The 23,704-nt window shown below is 42.1% G+C and overlaps 1 protein-coding gene across 2 annotated transcripts in view; it reads right to left on the bottom strand.

The window, feature by feature from the left end:
• The window catches only part of LOC127438444 (metabotropic glutamate receptor 7-like), a 647,223-nt gene that overhangs the window by 460,205 nt on the left and 163,314 nt on the right, over positions 1–23,704 (bottom strand). The window lies entirely within an intron of this gene.

The raw sequence follows: 23,704 nt of genomic DNA, 5'->3' as shown, positions 1-23,704 counted from the left end.
TCCCGGGCTTATCCACTTGTGTTGCGTGCCACTACCTGGGATGAAACCAGTTCCACCCGGAGGTTGTAGAACCTTGCAAAGGTGTTGGGTGTTGCCCAGCCCGCTGCTCTGCAAATGTCTGTTAGAGAGGCACCCCTGGGCAGGGCCCAGGAAGCCGTTACACCCCTGGTAGAATGGGCTTGTAGCCTTACTGGGGGCGGCATGTCCTGGGCGACATATGCCATAGTTATGGCGTCAATGAGCCAGTGGGCAATCCTCTGCTTGGAGTCAGCGCTTCCTTTCCGCTGTGCACCAAAGCAGACAAAGAGCTGCTCAGAGGTTCTAAAGCTATGCGAGCGATCCAAATAGATGCGTAAAGCACGTACCGGACACAGCGACGACAGGGCTGGGTCTGCCTCCTCCTGGGGCAGCACTTGCAGGTTCACCACCTGGTCCCTAAAAGGGGTGGTGGGAACCTTGGGCACATAGCCCAGTCGGGGTCTCAGGATCACGTGAGAATAACCCGGACCAAACTCCAGGCACGTTTCGCTGACAGAGAACGCTTGCAGGTCACCTACCCTCTTGATGGAAGTGAGCGCAGTCAGGAGGGCAGTCTTCAATTAGATTGCTTTAAGCTAGGCTGACTGCAAAGGCTCAAAGGAGGCTCTCTGTAGACCCTGAAGAACTACAGAGAGGTCCCATGAGGGAACGAGGCGCGGACTGGACTGGATTCAGCCTCATGGCACCTCTTAGGAACCTGATGATCAGGTCGTGCTTCCCTAAGGACTTACCGTTGACTGCGTTGTGGTGTGCTGCTATGGCGGCAATGTACACCTTCAAGGTGGAAGGGGACAGCCTCCCTTCCAACCTCTCCTGCAGGAAGGAAAGCACTGATCCGACTGCGCATCTCTGGGGGTCTTCGCATCGGGAAGAACACCACTTAGCAATCAGATGCCACTTAAAGGCATACAGGTGCCTCGTAGAGGGGGCCCTAGCCTGAGTGATTGTGTCTACCACCGCAGGTCCTCGTCCTCCCTGACCTTGCACAGGGTCTGTGCAAGCAGGCTCACTGGGGGAAATGCATATTTGCATAGGCCAGGGGGCCAGCTGTGTGCCAGCGCGTCTATGCTGAGGGGAGCCTCGGTGAGGGTGTACCAGAGTGGGCAGTGGGAGGATTCTTGGGAGGCGAACAGGTCCACCTGTGCCCGTCAGAACTCGACTCCAAATCAGCCGGACCACCTGAGGGTGGAGTCTCCACTCTCCCCTGAGGGTAACCTGCCGTGACAGCGCCCATAGAAACGAGAGGTCGGTCCAAGGGCTGAAAAGACTGTGACAGACCGGCGTGATAGCCACGCGATGTGTCCCGTGGCACCATGCCCATCTTGGGACTCGAGTCTGGAGCCAATGCTGAAGCGGCCTCATATGCATCAACCCGAGAGGGGTGGCCACTGCCGAGGACGCCATATGCAGCGATTGTGACCATCCGAAGTTGAGAGATAATGACCGCAACCAGGAATAACACACAATCGGAAAAAACACACGTCTTTAAAACGACGTTCCGTGTGTGCCGCTCTTTTAGAGGAATATATACTCTTTTAGAGGAGGAAAAGCTCTTTCAGAAAATATACTCTCTTGTTTTTCTGCCGAAGCGCCCAGGGGCGTTCTCTGCAGTGCACCAGTGCAGAGGAGGGAGAAGCCACTGAAATGCGCCATCAGATCCAGCAGAGGTGAATGAACAGTAATATTCAGCTCAATGAGCATGACCGTTCGGCTCCGAAGAGAAAATCTGAATGAGTGGTTGAATACCAGCTCCTTTTATACCCGTATGTCCGGGGGAGTGGCATACAAATACCACTTGCCAATTTTCATTGGCCTTTTATCAAAGACCAGAGGTGTCTCGGGCTCCCAAGTGTGACCCCTAGTGTCACTACATCGACACAACGTCGAGTGAGTGACAGATAGGGAACTAATGATTAAATTATAACTTAATTAAATAATTATTGTAAAATAATAATAATAATAATAATAATTATTATTATTATTATTATTTTTAGTATTATTATTAGGCTATTATGAAAAGGCATACACAAGGTATATATACGAAAACGTACAACTTTTATTTCCATTGAAACCAACCAATCAACAAACAGAATTTAAAATCGATACAATTCAGGCATTACATTTTAGCTTGGCTCCTATCCAAAACTTTTATTTAAGTAAGAAATTGTCTGTCAACAAATTTGCTGACTCTTTCCTTATATTTATGCAATAAAAATGTATGATGTATGTCAAAAACTTGTAATGTGTTTCATTCGTCTCATTCCAAAGCCCATTGTATTCTATGTTCTGTTGTACACAAAAGTTACTTTCTTATTAAAATCATGGTTAGGTTTAAAGTTTGGGTAAGGGGTTTGACTTGGAAACAATATTGTCATAACATTGTTCATTAGTTTATTTTTCTTTATGGAAGTAAAAATCATCATTTTTTGGCATGCTCTTTGGAAACAGAAAGATAAACATTTAATTTGACCATTTGTTGCTTTGGTTGTATCATGTGATGTATATGTAGCTTTCACAACATTTATTGATGCATTTTCATGATTAAGACACCAAGAGCCTTAATCATGTCTATAACTAGTAACGATAGTCTCCACTTTTAACTCAGCAGAAAGCTGTGACAGTTCTATTAAGCTCCGCTATTCCTCGACCCTTACTTGGAAATTCTCACGGGACATGAATGGAGTTCACACAATATTCTTTGCAATTTCTCTCCAATTAGCTCTGCTGTCTTCCTGATCTGACACTAACCCTCAAATGCCAGTCCTGGTTCCTTAGGGAAGCTTTTAAAGTCATCTTCCCACAAAAGCTGTTTTTATTAAACATACTTCTGCCAGTTTAATCATAGGATTTTTCTGTAACTCAGTGTCCCGCCAACTATGGCAAACTCAAAGACATGTATTTTTGAGACAGCTTAATCAAAAATGGCTCTAGCTAGATGAAGACGCAATGGGTTACTCTAATAGTGCCTGACAGAACAGTAAAGCTAGCTTGGAAAAATATCAGCTCATCCAAAAAAAATGTCATTACACCTTTTCAGTAAGCTTGAAATATGCCATCAACGATGCCATCTCATTATTTAGATGATATTTACATGCAGAATGATTGATTGACATCTTTAGGGAGGAAACACCTCCTTATTTTTAAAGGAAAAATACAGCAACTTAAAGGACACAACTGCTCTTAAGTAGACTAGAAGATGGTTTGATTAATGTTATGATTAGGGATGGGAATCATATGAAATTTAATGGTTCCATTTTACTCTACCCAGATAGCACACATACATCTCCAAGATGTCTGTTTAAAAGCGTTTCATCTTGAAGGCATCATATTCTATTTAACATCTGCTAAAGATCTTAAAAGATCAGATTTACAAACATTCCAAACATACGTTTACACGTACACCTTGTTTTCACCACTGCGAAAGGAGCCAATAAGTCTGTCTCCCTACCTCAGCTTGACTACTCAGATCATATTTCTGTCATTCACATTCCAGCTTACACTCCACTTCACAAATGTACCAGATCAGTCCAGAAACAGATCACACTGTGGCCAGCATACGAACTGTAACATGTTTATGGAGGCAGCCACATATGACCACCACACTGGCCTGCAGGAGTACACTGATGCAGTGACTGCTTATATCAGGAAGTCTGCAACCATAATACCAGTGCCTATGAAATCCCCCACGACCTGCTTAAATGACTTCCATCCTGTAGCATTGACTTCATGAAGTGCTTTGAAAGACTAGTCAAGCAACACATAAAGACCTGCCTCCCCATTTCACTTGATCCCTATCAGTTCGCATACCGCCCGAACCGGTCCACGGATGATGTGATTTCTTCTGCTCTCCACTTGACCCTGACCCACATGGAGAAAAATAACTCATATGTTAGAATGTTGTTTGTTGACTTCAGTTCAGCATTCAATACAGTTATTCCACAAAAGCTCATTGGTAAGCTGAGTCAGCTGGGCCTTAATAAATCTCTCTGCATTTGGATCCTGGATTTTTAACTGGAATACCACAGTTTGTCCGTGTAGGCCACAACACCTCTAGCAACATCATACTGAACACAGGCACGCACAAGGCATTGTGCTCAGCCCACTGCTCTTCATATTTTGTACACATAACTGCACATCTAAGTTGAAGTCTAACCATATCATTAAATTTGCTGATGATACGACAGTGGTGGGTCTCATCAGCAAAAAGGAGGAGGTGAACCAACTGGTTGAATGGTGTGGCGAAAACAACTTGTCCGTTAATATTAACAAAACAAAGGAGATTCCAGGAAGAATCGCATCACATCAGTCACTCCCCTCTGACCATCGATGGCTCTGTCATAGAGTCTGCAGCTCTACATTTCTGGGAGTGCACATCTCGGAGGATTTCACCTGGACTACCAACACCACATCATTCACCAAGAGGGCCCAGCAATGTTTATACTTCTTGCATAGGCTGAAAAGGGTGAGCCCCTCTCCATCTAACCTCATTACTATAGGAGTTCTATAGGAGCACCATCGAGAGTGTGCTGACCAGCTGCATCATGGTCTGGTACGGAAATAGCAGCACTGCTGACCGTAAGAACCTCCAAAGGATTGTAAAAACAGCTAGTAAGATCATTGGTGTCCCACTCCCCTCTATTTCATACATTTATTTCACACGTTGCTCCAGAAAAGCCTTGTGAAGGACCCCTCCCATCTCACAGTCTTTTTCAGCTTCTGCCATCAGGCAGACGCTCATGGAACATTTGTTCTAGTTCTACCAGACTAATGAACAGTTTTTCCCCCAGGAGGTGAGGTTCCTCAATAACCAAAGACCACTCTCACTCTCCTAAGAAGCATAACCCTTACTTCCCCTCCACATCATTTCAGTTGTATGGACTAATGTATCTTTTTAAGCAGGCTCAGTCACTTAACTTATGCTGCTGTTTACTCAGGTTTACCTAGACTTATGTTTACAATGTGTGAGTTCTAACAATGCTCATATGTAATGTTCATGATAATTTGCACTTTATAAATGTACTGCAATTTTTCAAAGTACATTGCACTGTATTTTCTCTTCACTGTGTGAATTCCAAGTTGGAATCTAAGTATTGTCTAACTTTTCCTTTAGCACATAACACTGTGGTCCTGTGAGAGACAAATTTTCATTCTCTTGTATGTCACTGTGGAGGTGGGGGTGTGGGGGTGGAGGGCAACAGTGGTTCCAGAGAGGGAGGAGCTCGGACTGGAGGTGAACTAAAAGCCACCGAACTAGTCACCCCGGTCACTTGCGGAGACCACCTCTCAACATCACAAGTCAGTGAGGTTGCCAGGTTGCAAGGAGAATTCTCCTCTGTGTTCTAGCCTCTTCTCAGTCATATGAATCTCATAGAGCACCATATAGAAACGACCCCAGGGGTAGTGTTACACAGTCACCCTTACTGATTACCCAACATAAAAAAGTACTTCAGGAAGAATTAAAGGTATGGGGGTAATAGAAGAATCCCACAGTGACTGGACCAGCCCAGTGATGCTGGTTTTTTACAGTGATGGCTCGGTCCGGTTCTGTGTGAATTGTAGAAAAGTCAATGCGGTGTCTAAATTTGATGCATATCCGATGCCCCGGATTGATGAACTGCTCAATCGGTTAGGCGTGGCTCACTTTTATTCAACACTGGATTTAACTAAGGGATATTGGCTGATCCCCTTAACTCCCATGTCCCTTGAAAAAACGTCCTGGTTACTTTCGTAACCTCCGTTCCCTGATGGAGGGGATGAGACGTTGTGTCAATGTAGTGACACTAGGGGTCACTCTTGGGAGTGAACACCTCTGATTTTGAAAAAAGGCCAATGGGAATTGGCGAGTGGAATTTGCATGCCACTCCCCTGGACATATGGGTATAAAAGGAGCTGGCTCGCAACCACTCATTCAGGTTTTGTGCTGAGGAGCCGAGACAAGGTCCCGGCCATTTCAGCAGGTAGTTCAGTATTGTGGAAAGAGGGACACAACGTCTCATTCCCTCCATCAGGGAACGGAGGTTACGAAAGTAACCAGGACGTTCCCTATCTGTCACTCACTCGACGTTGTGTCGATGTAGTGACACTAGGGGTCCCTATACGAAATGCCACAATAAGCTGAACTGTGTTACGTCGACTGGCAGTGTGAGACGGGCAGACCGCTGTGTGCCTCATAGCCAGCGCACCAGGCCGTCACGTAACCTCCCCCAATGCTCTTATGAGCATTAAATGGTCCCTTTGGGGACAAGTCAACTGCCCAAAAAATAGGGACAGGCTAGCCCAGCCGTGGCCTCTTTTCCTCTCTTTTCTCCCCAAAAAGAGTGGAATTTGTCTACCGACTGGGGCCATAAGTGTCTATGTCGGGGGGGGGTGTCACTACCAAGGGGAAGACACCGCAGAGACCAAACCTGCCCGGGGGGGGGGTATTTTGAGTGGAAATACATCACATGGTCGAGTCTTGTTGGAAGTATGTCATGTGGAGAAGTTCCATGGTAGGTCCTACCCAAGGGGGGCGGAGCTTGGAAGATATATCACATGGGGTCACCTGTGGGGAACCAGTGCATGTAGAGCTCCTACCCCAGTACAGGGCTTAGTTAGCACATGTACTGGGCCGGCAGCGAGTTTCTCTGCAAACTCATTTGCCACAGGGCTAAGGAGGAAAGTCATCCAGGGATAACAACTTTGTGAACATGATTGGGAGTCAAACCATACATCTTCACCTCAGGGGAGGGGAAAGGCGCTATGCGCAAGTGGTACATCCGGCCAGCTGTCACAGAACTTACCTGCTCATACCTGACAATATACGGGACGAGACCGGCTCAACCCAGAGATTGTAGAACCTCGCAAAGGTGTTGCGTGTTGCCCAGCCCGTTGCTCTACAGATGTCTGCTAAAGAGGTGCCATTGGTCAGGGCCCAGGAGGCCGCCACACTCCTAGTAGAATGGGCTCATAGCCCCACGGGGGGCGGCACGTCCTGACCGTGATATGTCATGATGGCATCAATGGATCGGCAGAGTAATTCAGCTCGCTAAACACAACCGCTCAGCTCCGAAGAGAAAATCTGAATGAGTGATTGCGAGCCAGCTCCTTTTATACCTGTATGTCCGGGGGAGTGGCATGCAAATTCCACTCGCCAATTCCCATTGGCCTTTTTTCAAAATCAGAGGTGTTTGGGACTCCCAAGAGTGACCCCTAGTGTCACTACATTGACACAATGTCGAGTGAGTGACAGATAGAGAACTGCATTTTCCACACCATTTGGCTTACACCCATTTGTCACCCTTCCTTTTGGTTTGTTCAGGGCCCCGGTTACATTTCAGCGGCTCATGGACAGAATTGTCAGACCACACGCTGCTTACACCACTTCCTATCTGGATGACATCATTATTTACAGTAATTACTGGCAGCAGTACCTGCAGCATCTGAGGGCTGTCCTGAAGTTGGTGAGACGGGTGAGACTCTCGGCAAACCCTAAGAAGTGTGCAATTGGACGGGTGGAAGTACAGTATCTGGGCTTCCACTTGGGTCATGGACAGGTGCAGCCTCAAATTTATAAGACCGCAGCGATATCTGCCTGCCCGTGACCTAAGACCAAAAAGGAGGTAAGACAGCTCCTGGGTCTGGCTGGCTATTATCGTAGGTTTGTGCCTAATTATTTGACCGTCACCAGCCTGCTGACTTATCATACTAAAAAGGGGGCACCAGATCCGGTCCAGTGGACGAAGCTGTGTCAGCAGGTGTTCACGCTATTACACTCTCCTGATTTCTCTCTCCCTTTTATTTTACAGACTGACGCTTCGGACAGGTGGTTGGGAGCCGTGTTGTCCCAGATGGTCGAGGGGGAGGAGCATCCACTGCTGTACATCAGCCGAAAACTCTCTGTGAGAGAGACAAAGTAGTGCATCATTGAGAAGGAATGTTTTGCCATCAAATGGGCTGTCCTTACCCTTCGGTATTACCTCCTGGGATGGGCTTTCACCCTCTGTTCAGACCATGCCCCGCTCCAGTGGCTCCATCGCATGAACGATACCAACTCACGGATCACCCATTGGTATCTAGCTCTTCAGCCATTTAAGTTCGAGGTGGTCCACAGGCCGGGGTGCAGATGGTTGTTGCGGACTTCCTCTCTAGGAATGGGGGGGGTGAGTAGTGTGCAGGCCGGATGGCTCCCCAGCCTGAGTCGGGCGATGGGGGTATGCGGAGGTGGGGGCGAAGTCGAATGCCTATTTGTAAATGGAGAGCGAGAGCAGGAGATGAGAGCGGTAAGGAGTCACAGCTGTGGGTGATTTCTCTAACAGCTGTTTTGTGTTGCAGTGAGAGCTGGAGAGGAATAAAGGAGCAGCTAGAGCCGCAGCAGGGGTGAGAGAGCCGAGCCTGCACTTGTGTGTGTGTGTGTGTGTGTGTGTGTTTGTGTGCATGTTTGTGTGTGCTGAAAGCAGTACAAAAATAAATAATTACAAGAATAGTTCACCTGGCCCCACTTCCTCCTTGAGAGTATACAAAGACCTTGTCACAGTCACCATACTTGTGAAATGACAATAAAACAACTACTACTATTATGTCCGAATACCAAAAAATACTAATGAGATCACAATGTATCCTGGTATAAAGATAGATTGAATAACAGTTAAAAGAGTCTTTACCCTTTCTCAACATCCCAAAGGCATCAAATTAACGGTTATGATGGTCATCGTGTCAGGGTCAGCAGAAAACCTTAAGGAGTTCCAATTAAAAGACATCAATGACCCTATGTAGTGACAGAGAGCCTCATTCTGGCAGAGGTGCAAACAAGCTGAACGTCAAAATAACCATTACAAAATAATAGGTTGCTCTCACAGTGACAGATATCTTTTTCAACAATACTTGCACCTAGTTGTCATTGACTGAAGAGTATCAATAAGAGAGAGAGCTCAAATTGGCGGCATCGAAAGCAGTTGGTTAGACAATTTTCTTCTTTTTGTTACATAGTTCGTTTACAACACGGCTCTTCTTTTGAAGGCCAGATTATCAAAATGAAAATTTGACAGATTCCAAACATTTTTCAAAGTAATTACCAAATCTTAGTACTTTCAAATCTATGTGCATGCTTATTTAAAATTAATATTTTATATATATATATATATATATATATATATATATATATATATATATATTTAAAATTAATATTTTATATATATATATATATATATATATATATATATATATATATATATATATATATATATTAAAAAATAGGGTACGGACATCACTAACAATAAGTTATTTTATTTTTGACAGCAGTAATGAACAATTCATAAAAAGAGACGTTGCAATCCTTTTAAATGCTTTGAGTTATCTGATAGTCTCCATTTTAAGAGCAAACTACATTGTGCAAAATCCTAGCCAGGTGTTTAAGCTAATTGGAGAGCCTCATTCCAATTTGTGTGGGATCCACCTAATCTTAATCAGCCATATGCATGTTGCACTGCAATTCATTATCATTTTTCTGGTAGAAAACAGCCCATATATTAACTGTGGAAAAAAGAACACTTGATGTACTTAGAACATGTAAAGATCTGTGGAACCATGAAAAAGTAAAATTTCAAGTGTATCATTTAGTTGTGTTCACATTCAGAAACATTCATGTATTTATTAAGATTTTCTATTTTAGGAGGTCACAGGCATGGTGGGAGGATGGCATGGTGGGAGAAGAAATCCAGCGTCAACTGTCCAACATGTCTGTGATGCTGACGAAAGTTGTTGCTGACTTGGAGGATTTCGCTGTAATGCGTCGATCAATAACGCCGATGGAAACAAAATTCTCTGAGTTGGTTATAAGAGTGGCAGATATTGAGAAACGGATCGATTATCTGGAGTCATCGGAAAGGGAATTAACCACTAATCCGCTCGTGACCAAAATAGAAGTGGGAAACATTTTGGAAAAATTGGAAGATCTCAAAAATAGGAGCCGAAGAAATAATATATGGATTGTTGGAATTCCTGAGCATGAAGAAGGCAGAGATATGGTGAAATTCCTAGACGAGCTCTTCCCGAGTCTGCTCGACACAACAGGCCATAAACTGGAAATCGAGCGAGCTCACAGAGTCCTGGCTCACAGATCGGCTAAGGGAAACAGGCCCCAATCAATTCTGGCCTAATTTTTGAGATCATCTGATAAAGATCTTGTGTTGTGCGAGGTGAGGAGCCAAGAAAAGCTTTCTTATAAGAATCACGATATTTTCTTGTTCCCGGATTTTGCGAATTTGACAAGAGAGAAATGCGATCGATTCAAGGAGTGTAAGAAACTCTTGCATCAACGGAAGATAACTTTTGCACTGATATTTCTGGCTAAACTCAGAATAGATACGAAGGATGGCCGCAAAGTATTTACATGTCCCAAACAAGCACTGTCCTTTATAAATACATTGGAGTGAGTAAGCCATTTGGTGTTTCTTATGTGAGTGGACTGACTCGCTGAACACACACTCGATTGTCTGAGGAAGTTGGGCACCATTTTTGTTTCTGTTTGTGTCGGCTCCGCCTAGCGGCTGGCGTTTGTTTTTTGGAATAACACTTCTCTTTCAAGAAACTTTTGCATTGACAGAGGATCGCTTTTGCAAGGGGGTTCCTGGCCAGGTTGAGAGTGGATGCTGGGTATTGCCTCAAAATATCTACATGCCCACACAAAGGATGTCTTTTATAAAGTTGATGGACTAAGTTATGGTGTATTTTTTCATGTGGCCTCAGAGTGAATTTGACTCTTGACCATCCGAGGAACCGGGGCGCCTGTTTTTTTTCTTTTTGCGATGGTTCCGCCTAGAGGCTGGAGTTTGTTTTGTGGAATAACACTGCTTCGGGACAGTTGTGGATGAATCTGTTTGTTCCTTGTGCTTATGCCTCCTATTGTCTGGAGTTTGTTTTGTGGAGTATTTTTGTGGGACAGTGGAACGTTTACGTCATCTGCTGCACTCATAAACAGCTGGCTCACTGAACACTTGTTTGTCTGTCCGAGGAAATTGAACAGCTTTATATTGGATGGAATTTGTTTTGTGGAGGAACACACCTTCGAGACAGTTTTGTGAATGAATCTACACGTTCATTGTGTTTATTCTGCCTATTGGCTGGGGTTTGTTTTACAAAGTATTTTCTATTATGTAATTTTGCCTCACAAAATTTGTGCAGAAGCACCAGACTTGAGCAATCCGATGGCAAAGTTGTCGCGGGGGCTCTCGTAGGCGTACATGGACCTTTTGAGTTTAGAGGGACTGACAGTTGGCACTGTCGTGCGCTGGGTTAATGTGCACATTTTTCTTTTTCTGTTTGTTTGGTTTGGGGGGGAGTTCGGGGTTTAATTGTTGCACTAATAAGGGAATGTGGTCTGTATAATCTTGTTTTTGTCACACAACTTATTTTGCGATTATATCAAAATGTCAAATGTACTTTTCTTAAACGTAAGACATATGATATAGTGTTTCTTCAAGAAACACATCTTTCCCTGTAGGAAGCTGAAAAGTAGGGAAGATATGGGGTGGACATGTTTTCTTTAGTGCTGGCTCAAGTAAAAGCAGGGGAGTCATTACATTGATAAATAAACATCTACAGTTCAAATTTCTCAAACAGATTAATGATAAATTAGGAAGAGTCATTATTCTTTTAGCTGAAATTCAAGGGGAAAAGGTTGATTTTGGCTAATATTTACGCACCTAATGCTGATGATCAGGGCTTTTTTATAGATCTTGAAGGGATGTTGCAAACCGTTGGCACCCCTCATGATATAATATTGGGAGGAGACTTTAATCTTTTGATGAACTCAGTCCTTGATCATAGTGAAGCAAAAGTGTGTAAGCCCCTTAGAGCAACATTGGCGCTTCACAGGATGTGTAAAAATCTTGATCTTACAGATATTTGGAGACTTTTGAACCCATCTGGTAGGGACTATACATTCTTTTCATCAGTCCATAAGATTTATTCTAGAATATATATTTTTTTATATCTAAATCCCTCATTTCATCTGTTGTTGATTGCTCAATTGGAAACATTTTAGTCTCAGATCACGCCCTGGTGAGATCATACAGTATGCCTCATTCATCAAAAAATCCAGAGCAAGAGAACACGTGGAGTTGGAAGGAAATATTAAAAGTGCTGAGGCAGAGCTGAAGCGACGAATGTCATCTGACGGCCTCAGAGAATTTACCTGATTGAATACAGATATAATACTATTTTGTTGCGGAAGGTGGAGTTTTGGTTATTCAGAGCAAGACAGTCATACTTTGAGTCGGGGGACAAAGCAGGAACACTTTTGGCTAGATAAATAAAACAGAGAGAGTCCTTTCTACCATTCCCTCAGTGAAATCTGCTGATGGTGAAGTATTTACCTCGGCCATTGATATTAATGATGCTTTTAAAGAATTCTATCTTGATCTTTATAGCTCCACGTCTTCGTCTGCTGATGAAGATATTAGAAACTTTGTGCAACCATTAGAACTCCCTAAATTGACGACTGAGCAAAAAAAATTCTCTTGATTCTGAGATAAGCTTGGAGGAGCTTGACGAAGTAATTAAGGTCCTGCCTACTGGCAAGTCTCCAGTGCCAGATGGCTTTGCCGCTGAATTATTTAGATCTTATGCTACAGAACTGGCTCCACTTTTGTTAGAAATTTATACAGAATCATTAAAGAATGGAAACTTCCCCCAACTATGACACAAGCCCGGATCAGTCTGATTCTTAAAAAGGACAAAGATCCAAGCGAGTGTAAAAGTTACCATCCAATTTCCCTGATCCAGCTAGATGTAAAAATGTTGTCAAAAATTTTGCCTAACTGATTAAGTAAAGTAATGACATCTCTTATACATATAGATCAGGTGGGGTTTATTCGGGGCTGTAGCTCTTCTGATAACATTAGGCGTTTCATCAATATCATGTGGTCAGTAGCGAATGATCAGTCTCCGGTCACTGCCATCTCAGTTGACGCTGAAAATGTGCTTGATATGGTAGAATGGGATTATCTTTTTAAGATTTTGGAAATTTATGGGTTGGGGAGTACATTTATTGGTTGGATTAAGTTACTTTATAGACACCCTGTAGCAGCGGTACAAACAAATGGATTAATTTCGGATTATTTTACTCTAAATAGGGGCACTCGGCAGGGTTGCCCTCTTTCCCCATTATTGTACTGTCTTGCCCTGGAACCATTAGCAGCCGTGATATGATTTTCCAGGGGTGGTGGCGGGAGATGTGGCGCATAAGCTTCTGCTTTATGCAGATGATATTTTATTATTTGTCTCTGAACCTACTAGATCTATGCCTTGCCTCCACAGAATTATTAATTCCTTTTCCAAGTTCTCAGGATACAAAGACAATTGGTCTAAATTCGAAGCTTTGGCTTTGACAGCGTACTGTCCAGTAACAGCCTTTCAGCTGGGTGCCTTCCAGTGGCCCAAACAGGGCATTAAGTATTTGGGTATTTTATTCCCAGCAAATATGTCTGATTTAGTTAGAGTTAATTTTGACCCTTCAATAAAAATTTTTTCGAGCAATATGGACAGGTGGGCTTCATTACATTTATCGATGATTGTGATGGTTAATGATATTAAAATGAACTGTATTCCAAAATTCAACTACCTGCTACAGTCACTCCCTATAGATGTCCCCCTCTCTTATTTCAAGCAATTTGATATCATAGCGAAGTCATTCATTTGGAATGGTAAACATCCCAGTCTACATTTCAACAAATTACATATGGCCGATTGACAAAGGTGGGCTAGGCCTACCCAAGATTTTGTTTTATTATTATGCGTTCGGTCTCAGGCATTTGGCTCATTGGTCGCTTCCACCTGAAAGAGCCCCTCCCTGGTTTTCTATTGAACAAGAAGTCCTTGCCCCTATTTCGCCATTGCAAAGCCTTTCTATCAAACTAACCGGAGAAGTTAATTCACACCCTGTTATTTCACATTTGCAAATGATTTGGACAAGAGTGCCCAGAGTATTTAATTCTGACATTTATTTAAATGTTGCCTCAAGCATATGGCTGAACCCCAAATTATGTATAAACATGTCCCCTTTCTGTTGGTCAGAGTGGATTGTGAGGGGGGTTACTACACTCGGCGACCTGTATGAGAGTGGAGTAATAGAGATCACATAAAATTTTTAAGATAGATTTTCAAATTAAATCTAATTAAAAAAAAATTATATTCGTACGTCTCAAAATGTGTTCAATTTTGCCTGTGCATTTTTTTCCTCATTGTTCGTCTATGCACACATACATTTAAAAATGAATGTGTTTGACCACTGTGCCTTGAGACGTTTTATTTCAGTGTCGTATGCCATAAGTTTTACATTGCTATTTAAGTTAAAAGTAGTAAATTCTGTAAACGCATTTCCAGAACCATGTGTTATATTCCGCTCTTTTCCTCTCTGACTATCTGTTTTAAACTCAAGAGTGCATCTTGTGTGTATGCCCCCTAAGGGTGTGCTGGCACAATGCAAAAAGAAAAATACAATTTAGATTCACTGTGTAAGGGATAATTAAGAGATCTGGGCCCACTGTGGCACCGGCCCTGGGCAACTCTAAACACAATCCTTCATTCTAAAACAAATCTATACTGCTATATATGAGCACCAAGTTGTGAAGTGTGCACTCCACTCAAAACATTTAGTTTGATCTCCAAAATACCTATTAGGTATTTCAGAGCTAATTAGTTAGCATGATTCAGCTAAGTGAGGAATATGAAAGTTTTAAAAGGTAACAAATCCCCCTAAAAAAGGAAAAACAACAATAACGCACAACTTTACTGCTGCCCCCAAATTAAGGCATTTTGCCTTTTTCATAAAAATATATGCTTCAGTGGTGTTTTTAAATATTTCAGTAACCACACAAGTTATGAGTTAGTCAGAACGTGTTTTTTTTTTTTTTTTGTTGTTGTTGTTTTTTTTTGTTTTTGCCAAACAGATACTAGCAAACAGAAATTGTGCTCCCATTTTGCAACAGCAGTATTGCATGCTTTCACTATCAGTAATGCGTGATACTTCTACAAAACATGGCAAGTACTGTCAGCATGTATAACTTTATGACAGATTTTCATCATGAATATACATGGTGCTTCTTTGTTTAAAACATAGTAATTACATTGTAATTTAGATGATCAACATCTAGCTTAATATGCTGACTAATAGCGCCAAATTGACAATTTGTTATCCAACCTCAACTGATTACAACTTGAAAAAAATCCCTATGAAAGGTATTCTTATAACCTGTTGATGTGTGTTGAAATGCTCTCTAGAATGAGAATGTCCCTTTACCCAATAACACCTGCAACAAACTAGCATGTAGAAAATCATGGGCCATGGCTTTGATGTCAACTGAAGTCTATTGGGTATTAATATATATATATATATATATATATATATATATATATATATATATATATATATATATATATATGAGCTGGATTTTTCAGCAGGGTTTTAGTAAGTAAACCCCACCTGAAAGCCATTATATAATTTGCACCTAAAACAGGTAATGGTCAAGCATCATGATAGTCAGAACTTTATAGAACTCAAGAGCTGCTTTGATTTTTGGATGGACAGGTGGATGGATTAATGAATGGACAGATGGATGGAAGAAAGTAGGGGTGTTTTTTTTTTTTTGCCTCAGATACACAAGGGATGGCTGTCACTCTCATTATTATCAAGTTGTAATTCTGTAAAACCGACGCTGAAAATGGAAACGATGCTAGAGCATGTAATTATAATGAATAGATGTCTGTGGGCTGATTGGCGCCTGCTGAAAGAGGTCAAAAAAAGCAAAATATCTAATCAGGCTGTCCCCATTTGCTCAGAACAGAACATCCCACACATGACCAGTTTGTTTGTTATGGATACAACACTCTAACTCTCACCAAAAGTATGCAGAGTTGAAACATAACTAATATGACAATCAATCAATCAGGGGTGCATTTCCTAAAAGCATCTTTATCCAACTATGGTCACAAGTCCCATCGTTACCAACATAGTTCAACGATTTGGTGTTTCCCGAAACACCAGTTCATAGTTCCGAAACAAAGTTCCAACGAACATTCGCAAAAGTTGTGTGGTTGGAACTACAGCTCTCCACCTGTGGTTAGAGACATAGTTCCTTGTTAGTCTGCTGTGTGAACATAATTTAACTTCGCTGAGGCTTCTATCTTTTATTCCATATATATATAAGACTGTTAAGAGAAAGCACTTTAACAGATATGGCTTCTGTCGCAGAGCACAGCTTATGTGCAATGTTAACGCATTAGTTAAAGTTTGCACATGTGTGTATGTGCTCAAGTGCATCGGGGGAACCCCAAAGTCTGTGGTAAAGGGAAACCCCACTATTGCAAAGCAATGCATCTGACACATTTATAGTGCACACAGCTTTTGCACATAAAACAGCTTTCTGAAGTACGTGTAAATGAGCTACTATAATTTGATTTCCTCAGAAGTTATTATTCCACCCCCTACGTAACATTATTAACGACAGCTCTATACTGTTGAACCAAAGTGGTCTGAAAGATGGATGTGCAACATAGTTACTATGGTTTCAGGAAACATTCATGACAAGTTAGTTAATAAAGTTAGTTTTTAAAGTTGACATTAAATCAAAACTGAGCCAATTAACGTTTTTAATTCGCATTTTTGATCTTATTGTATAATTCACTGGTGCACGTGGATCCAAAAAAAATAAATAAAATAAAATAAATAAATAATAAGAAAAAGTTTAGTTTTGTAATTGTTAAAGAATCGGGTTCTTGGTGTGAGAAAGGAGGAATTGGGAATGGTGAACTTCAACTCAAACGGTATGTTTATTTACTAAGCAGAACAAAACCACTCTCTCGAAACACTCTCATGCCACGCAGGCTCATTCGCTCGTGCGTGTGTGTGTGTGTGTGTGTACAGTGCTCTCTCCTCCACTATTGGTGTCTGGCTCGCTTTTAACTCTGTCTCCACTCTCACTGTAACAAACAGCTGTTAGAGACAATCATTGCCAGGTGATGGTCCTTCACAAGCCGACTCTCGACCATGCCCCCACTACCATAGTAATCTAGCATCAAAATATAATAACTTGCCCCGCCTATGAAATGAATTTCTTTTCACACTGACACCACCAGGGGCACACAGGCTATTGTTTAATATTAATGCTTAACCAAATAGAAATTTAGGTATTGTTTTCAGTGAACTCAAATTCATTGATGTTAAGTTTTAGTATGGATGGAACACCCTTTTTTCACAATCCAATCAAATCCCAGTGGATAAAAGTGAGTCTTGCCATCAGAGGCAAAAGTTAGTGTCACATACATACTCGAAAATGGTTTGTTACACCCTTGCTCACCATGTTTTTTTTTTCCCCTCGCTGAATACCTTGTTTCACTCAGATAGCAAAATTGTGTTGCAAATGCCATTTTATTTTGACTTTAACCAATATCCAAATAGCTATTTAGGCACTGCATTGTTTTAGCAAACTCACATTCAGTTCTGAACATGGGCTATAGTGGGCATACTTATGATCCAATCAGTTCCCAATGGACAAAATCAAGTCTTGCCCTACATTCTACAGAGACTACACAACAGTATGGTGCTGCTTGTCTACAACAGTGACATAACATTGTATAAACACTGCAAGGGAGCGTAAAAGCCTTTAGGCATAGTGTGTCGAGTTTAGATGGAACCAGCCAGACAGGCATATCTCCCATCATCCACCTGGTTGCTTATCTGTAGTCATCAGTTAGTAAACGCTCGACTTCACATCCAACACTAAATCAACAGAAAGCTGTTTAATTATGTATGTGTTACAGTGCCAGTTTACATTTACATGTTATTTAGTGGTTGACCGATATTTTTCAATGGCCAATGGCAATATCTGAAGAGCAGGGTGGCCGATAATTAAATTTAATATATATATATATATATCCATCTGTAAATCCAGTTTTACTCGAAATATTTAACATTGTGGAAGTAAAGTAGGCTGCATCTAGGAATACAGATTTTCTTCTTTGTTTTTTTTTTTTTTTAAGGTGGCTTTGTTTTAAGGCTACAAAACAAAAGTGTAGGCCTCTCATTCTCTGTCAACATTTATTTCGAAAACTCTGATGATGATAGCAATTCCAAGGACAGGGTTAAAGTAATTTCATTTATGTTTTCTTTTGTGAGATGACAGAGAGACTGTCATTTTCATAAAGTGCCATTCCAGGCTTAATTTCAAACATCCCACTGCCCAGAGAAGAGCTTAACTCTGATTTTTCACTCTTTAAATAAGTTTTAAAAAGCCTGCCGTAAGTCATTCTGAAAGAGAGAGTAAAGGAGAAAACCTGCCTTTGGTACCAGAAGGGCTGGCATGTTGAAATGTGAGGCGAGACCATGAAAATGTGCATCACCGGTGTCAAATTGACATACATAAAAACATCCTACTGCAATGTAAAAGTAGGGCCTTTCTACAGTACCTATAAAAAGACATCATATCTTGTCAAAATCCTTATCATTTTCACATTACACTCTGGACTGAATTTTAGATAAATTCGAACTAACCTTTTCCAATTGTATTTACACACTATAACTTTCAACATCAAAGTGAAAATAACGTGTAATTTAAAAAAATATATATATATATATATTATTTCAGAACAATTATTACAATTTAATTGGTAAAATGCCTGGTTTAGATAAGTGAGTGTCCCTCTAAACTGGATGACCGTGCCAGAAGGATATTGATCAGGGAAGCTATTAAGAAGTCAAAGGCAACTTTGAAGGATTTACAGGAAACACTTATGGTTGAGATTGATTGGCCTGTGCATGTGACAACAATTCTAAAGCATTACACAAAGCTGGCCTGTACGGCAGGGTGGCAAGAAAGTAGCCTCTTCTGAAAAAGTGCCACACAAAGTCTTGTTTGCGCTTTGTGAAACAAACAAACAAACAAAAAAAATAATAAAATAAAATAAAAAGAACACTTGGAGGATTCTGATGGCATGTGGCAAAATGATTTATGGTCAGATTAGACAAAAACTGTCTTTAAACTGTCAACTTTTTGGACTGAACTTTGGAGCGCTATATTTGGAGAAAACCAAACACAGCACACCACGGTGGAAACATTATGGTGGAAACATTATGTTGTGGGGGTGTTTCTCTTCACCCGGTACTGGGCAATTGGTCAGGATTGAAGGGAAAATGGATGCTTCCATGTACACCCAAATTCTTGAGGAACATCTGTGGCCCTCTGCTCGACAAATGAAGATGGGCAGGTGGTTCACCCTTCACCACGACAATGACCCTAAACACACCGCCAAAAAAACAACGCAGTGGCTTAAGGATAGGAAGGTCAAAGTCCTTGAGTAACCAAGTCAGAGCCCTGACCTAAATCCAATAGAGAACCTGTGGATGGGCTTGAAAAAAGTAGTCCATTGCCACTCACCTCACTATTTGACTGAACAAGTCTGCAAGGAAGAATGGGCACATTTTCCTCAATCTTGGTGCGCGAAGCTATGTAAATGTAACTATGTAGTGTAAACAAGCAATAAATGGGCACAGAACATTGTGCAAAAGTAAATAGGCTTATAATTTAAAATGCTGTGATGAGGAGGAGGCCGTGGCCAGGCCGAGAAGATTCACGAAGCGTGCATCTCTCTCTATCTCTCTGGTGTCCCCGGCTCCTCTTTTTATCTCTCTCCTACTGATTGGGCAACTCAGCGCCTGTTGTGAATCCTCTCGGCCCTGCAACACCCTCCTGCTCGTCACAAATGCATTTTGTGCAAATAGCTTTAAATTTAGAATAATCACAGATTCACAGTGACTTTTCAATCCAGCCCACTTTAATTGTCTGTTCACCTGCACAGTCGTTATCCTGGATCACAGCAAACTCTTGTTCTCTCTTGCCTCTTTCTCTGTCATCCATCAGACCTGACTCCAGCCCCCAGCGCACACTGCTATTCCAGGGATGGCAGCATGTGCTTTTGCTCTCATCACATACTCGGGCCCTTGAGCGTCTCCGGGTGATGGAGTCTGATCAGCACTGCCGAGGTGCTGCTGTCGGTGCCAGCTGTCACTGACAGAAACTGCCTCCACCTCCGGTTTTTGAAAATCTCGAATTGATGTCCAGAGGCTCCCAGAGCAGACAGGACACTCAATAAATGTGATTTCTCAATGTGAGACACAAGAAATTGTGACCACCAAATGAGCTTAGATGAGCAACCATATGGTTAAGTTGGAACTTAATTTGGGTTTCAAATGTGTTAAATGTGTTAATGTGTTAGTTACAGTATTGTGCCATTGCATATTCCTGATAGAAAATCCTGCTAAAACTAGCTTAAACTGGTGGCTGGTTTTAAAAATTGATCCATGCTGTTCTAGGTGGTTGACCAGCTGAACTATCAGCTGGATGACCTGGTTTCAACCAAATAGACCATCTTGGTCAAGATGGTCTGAGTTGGTTCCAACATCTTGAGCCAGCGAAAACAGCTACAATGTTCCAAAAACCAGACTATTTTATGCTGGTCTGATGCTGGTCTGGTTTCTATTTTAAAACCAAATGAACATTTAAATAAATAAATACATAAATAAAAAATAATACATAAATAAATAAATATTTGAAAAATCAAAAATCAAGTGATTACTACATCTTAAAATATTACCACACTCAAGACTTTACCCTTTATGAGGGGGAATAAAGGGAAGCTTTCATCCTTCACCCATGCTTCTCATCCACAATTTTTTCTCTATAAATATTATGAAATTCTTACTGGCAATGAAACTGTATTTTGCATTATTTAAAAATAATATAATAATGATTTTGTTCTTCATATTTTTATTTTACCATCGTGATAAAAGGAATATTATTATAATTTTAATATGACTGTGCATAATGTTGCACTATAAAGTTACCCATCACCATTTTACTAACCAAAGCAAATAATTACTCACATTTGGTGCTTTGCGAGAGTTAAATATTGGTCCCCGGTTGTGAATCTTGACTCGTGGATTGAAATAAAGCTACTGTGCAGTCAGAAAAATGTAAATAATTAATCTACTAGGTTATCTAGATTTTTGTCCATAAAAATATTACCGTGCATGTGGTATACAGTTTTACTGAAAGCTGGCACATGTCTATATTTGTGTGCTATTTATATCATGTTGTTAGCTTAGCGACATGCTAACACCAAACTCCATTGAAATCAATATCGAGTCAAGCCTCCTGTGCGTGAGGAGAGCTATTTGTATGATGCACAGAGTTAGAGACCTGTGCGGGATGAATTTTTCATTCCCGCTCCAGCCCGCTCCCGCGAGATTCTGTCCCGCTCCCACCCGCTCCCGCAAAAAATATATCTTATCTTCTCCCACTCCTGCCAGCAACTTTCAACTTTTTTTAAAAAGCAAACACAAACACCACATAAATTGTCAGATGAAAAAGAGGATGAGGAGGAGGCAGACCCAGCCCCGACGTTTCTGTGTCCGGTGCGCACTTTACGCATCTATTTGGATCGCACGCAGAGCTTCAGAGTCTCTGAGCAGCTCTTTGTCTGCTTTGGTGGACAGCGGAAAGGAAGCACTGCCTCCAAGCAGAGGATCGCCCATTGGCTCATTGACGCCACAACAATGGTATATCACGCCCAGGATGTGCCATCCCCGGCAGGGCTACGAGCCCATTCTACCAGGGGTGTCTGGGCCTTGACCAGTGGCACCTCTCTAACAGATATTTGCAGAGCAGCGTGCTGGGCAACACCCAACACCTTTGCGAGGTTCTACAATCTCCGGGTGGAACCAGTTTCGTCCCGTGTAGTGGCACGCACAAGTAGGTAAGTCCGGGACAGCTGGCCGGGTGTATCGCTTGCGCATAGCGCCTTTCACCTCCCCTGAGCTGAAGACGTACACTGTTGACTCCCAGTAGTGTTCAGAAACTGTGTTCCTTGGATGATTTCCTCCGAGACCTGTGGCAGACGAGTTTGCAGAGAAACTCGCTGCTGGCCCAGTACACGTGCTAACTAAGCCCTGTACTGGGGTAGGTGCTCCGCATGTGGTGGTTCCCCATAGGTAACCCCATGCGACGTATATCTTCTGCTAATTCGTTTCCCTTTTGGTAAACTGCATCTTCCTTAGGCAGAGGCCCCTCTGCCCCAGTCACCATGCTCGTAGAAACTCCTCCCCCATAGGGTAGGACCTAACACGGGACTTCTCCACATGACATACTTCCGACAAAGCTCGGCAAGACCATGTGATGTATTTCCACTCAAAATACCCCCCCCCCCCCTGCTCTGGGCGAGGTGTGGTCTCTGTGGTGTCTTCCCCTTGGGAGTGACACCCCCCCGACTAGACCTGGTGGCCCCAGTCGGTTAATTCCCTTTTTTTGGGGGAGAGGAAAAAAAAGAGGATAAGAGGCCACGACTGGGCTAGCCTGTCTCTATCTTTTGGGCAGTCAACTTGTCCCCAAAGGGCCGTTCGACACACATAACAGCGTTGGGGGAGGTTACGTGTAGGCCTGGTGCGCTGGCTACGAGGCACACAGTGGTCTGCCCCTCACACATCGCCAGTTCACGTAACACAGTTCAGCCAGTTGTGGCATTTTGTATAGGGACCCCTAGTGTCACTATATCGACACAGTGTCGAGTGAGTGACAGATAGGGAACATCATGGTTACTTGCGTAACCTCTGTTCCCTGATGGAGGGATCGAGATGTTGTGTCCCTCCTGCCACAACGCTGAACTACCCGCTGAAATGGCCGGGACCTTGTCTCAGCTCCTCAGCACAAAACCTGAATGAGTGGTTGCATACCAGCTCCTTTTATACCCGTATGTCCGGGGAGTGGTATGCAAATACCACGAGCCAATTTTCATTGGCCTTTTATCAAAGACCAGAGGTGTTTCGGGCTCCCAAGAGTGACCCCTAGTGCCACTTCATTGACACAACATCTCATTCCCTCCATCAGGGAATGGAGGTTACGCAAGTAACCAGGACGATTCCCTGTGTGACAATTGTGTAGGGAATTTGTCAATTAACTGAGCTGCCACAGTTTTAATTGGTTCAAATACCAATTGAAATCACTGGATAAGAATTTTATGTCTGAGTGTAATATGAAGGGACAGATCTTACAATACAGAACAAACTATTTTTTTGCTTGCTTTTCATTTAGTCAGCATCAAGTCAATAGTACTGATTCTGACATTAATTACTCTAGATAGTCCAGAGTGTTTACCCCTTGTGTTGATATTGACTTAACCATAGGTTACATGACAAAAGGCAGGCATATACGACTGATTACAGAATCTATAAATAGCACAACTTCAGCATTTATTCATATCACTTTATGCATAAAATTTAATGTTCTGCCCAATTTTGGTTTATTGTTTGAAGAATCGCAACTACAGTAAAATATGAAAAATGCTTCTGTTATTCTGTTATGAATATACCTAAAATTTTGTTAACAATCTTGATGCATGTTTACTCTATCTTGTAGCTCTCTGGGTATTGGGAAGCAGTCAGCCTGAACTAGATGTGATGAGCTGAGAGAGGCTTATGCGAGAGTTATGTTACAGAGGAGAATGTGCTTTGCATTCAGAGACGCTCTGCTAATAAGCTGGAGTCTATGAGCCTGACAGGACTCTTCAGGTTTAGCGAGAAAAAAATCCAGGGAAACCATGGTAACTTTCATACTTTAACTTTCTTCAGCAAGTGTCTCAATGT

The sequence above is a fragment of the Myxocyprinus asiaticus genome, chromosome 49 (genome assembly GCF_019703515.2).
Source record: "Myxocyprinus asiaticus isolate MX2 ecotype Aquarium Trade chromosome 49, UBuf_Myxa_2, whole genome shotgun sequence".
NCBI lineage: Eukaryota > Metazoa > Chordata > Actinopteri > Cypriniformes > Catostomidae > Myxocyprinus > Myxocyprinus asiaticus.
The sequence above is the reverse complement of the archived record's forward strand: the minus strand, read 5'-3'. Positions and strand labels throughout refer to the sequence as shown.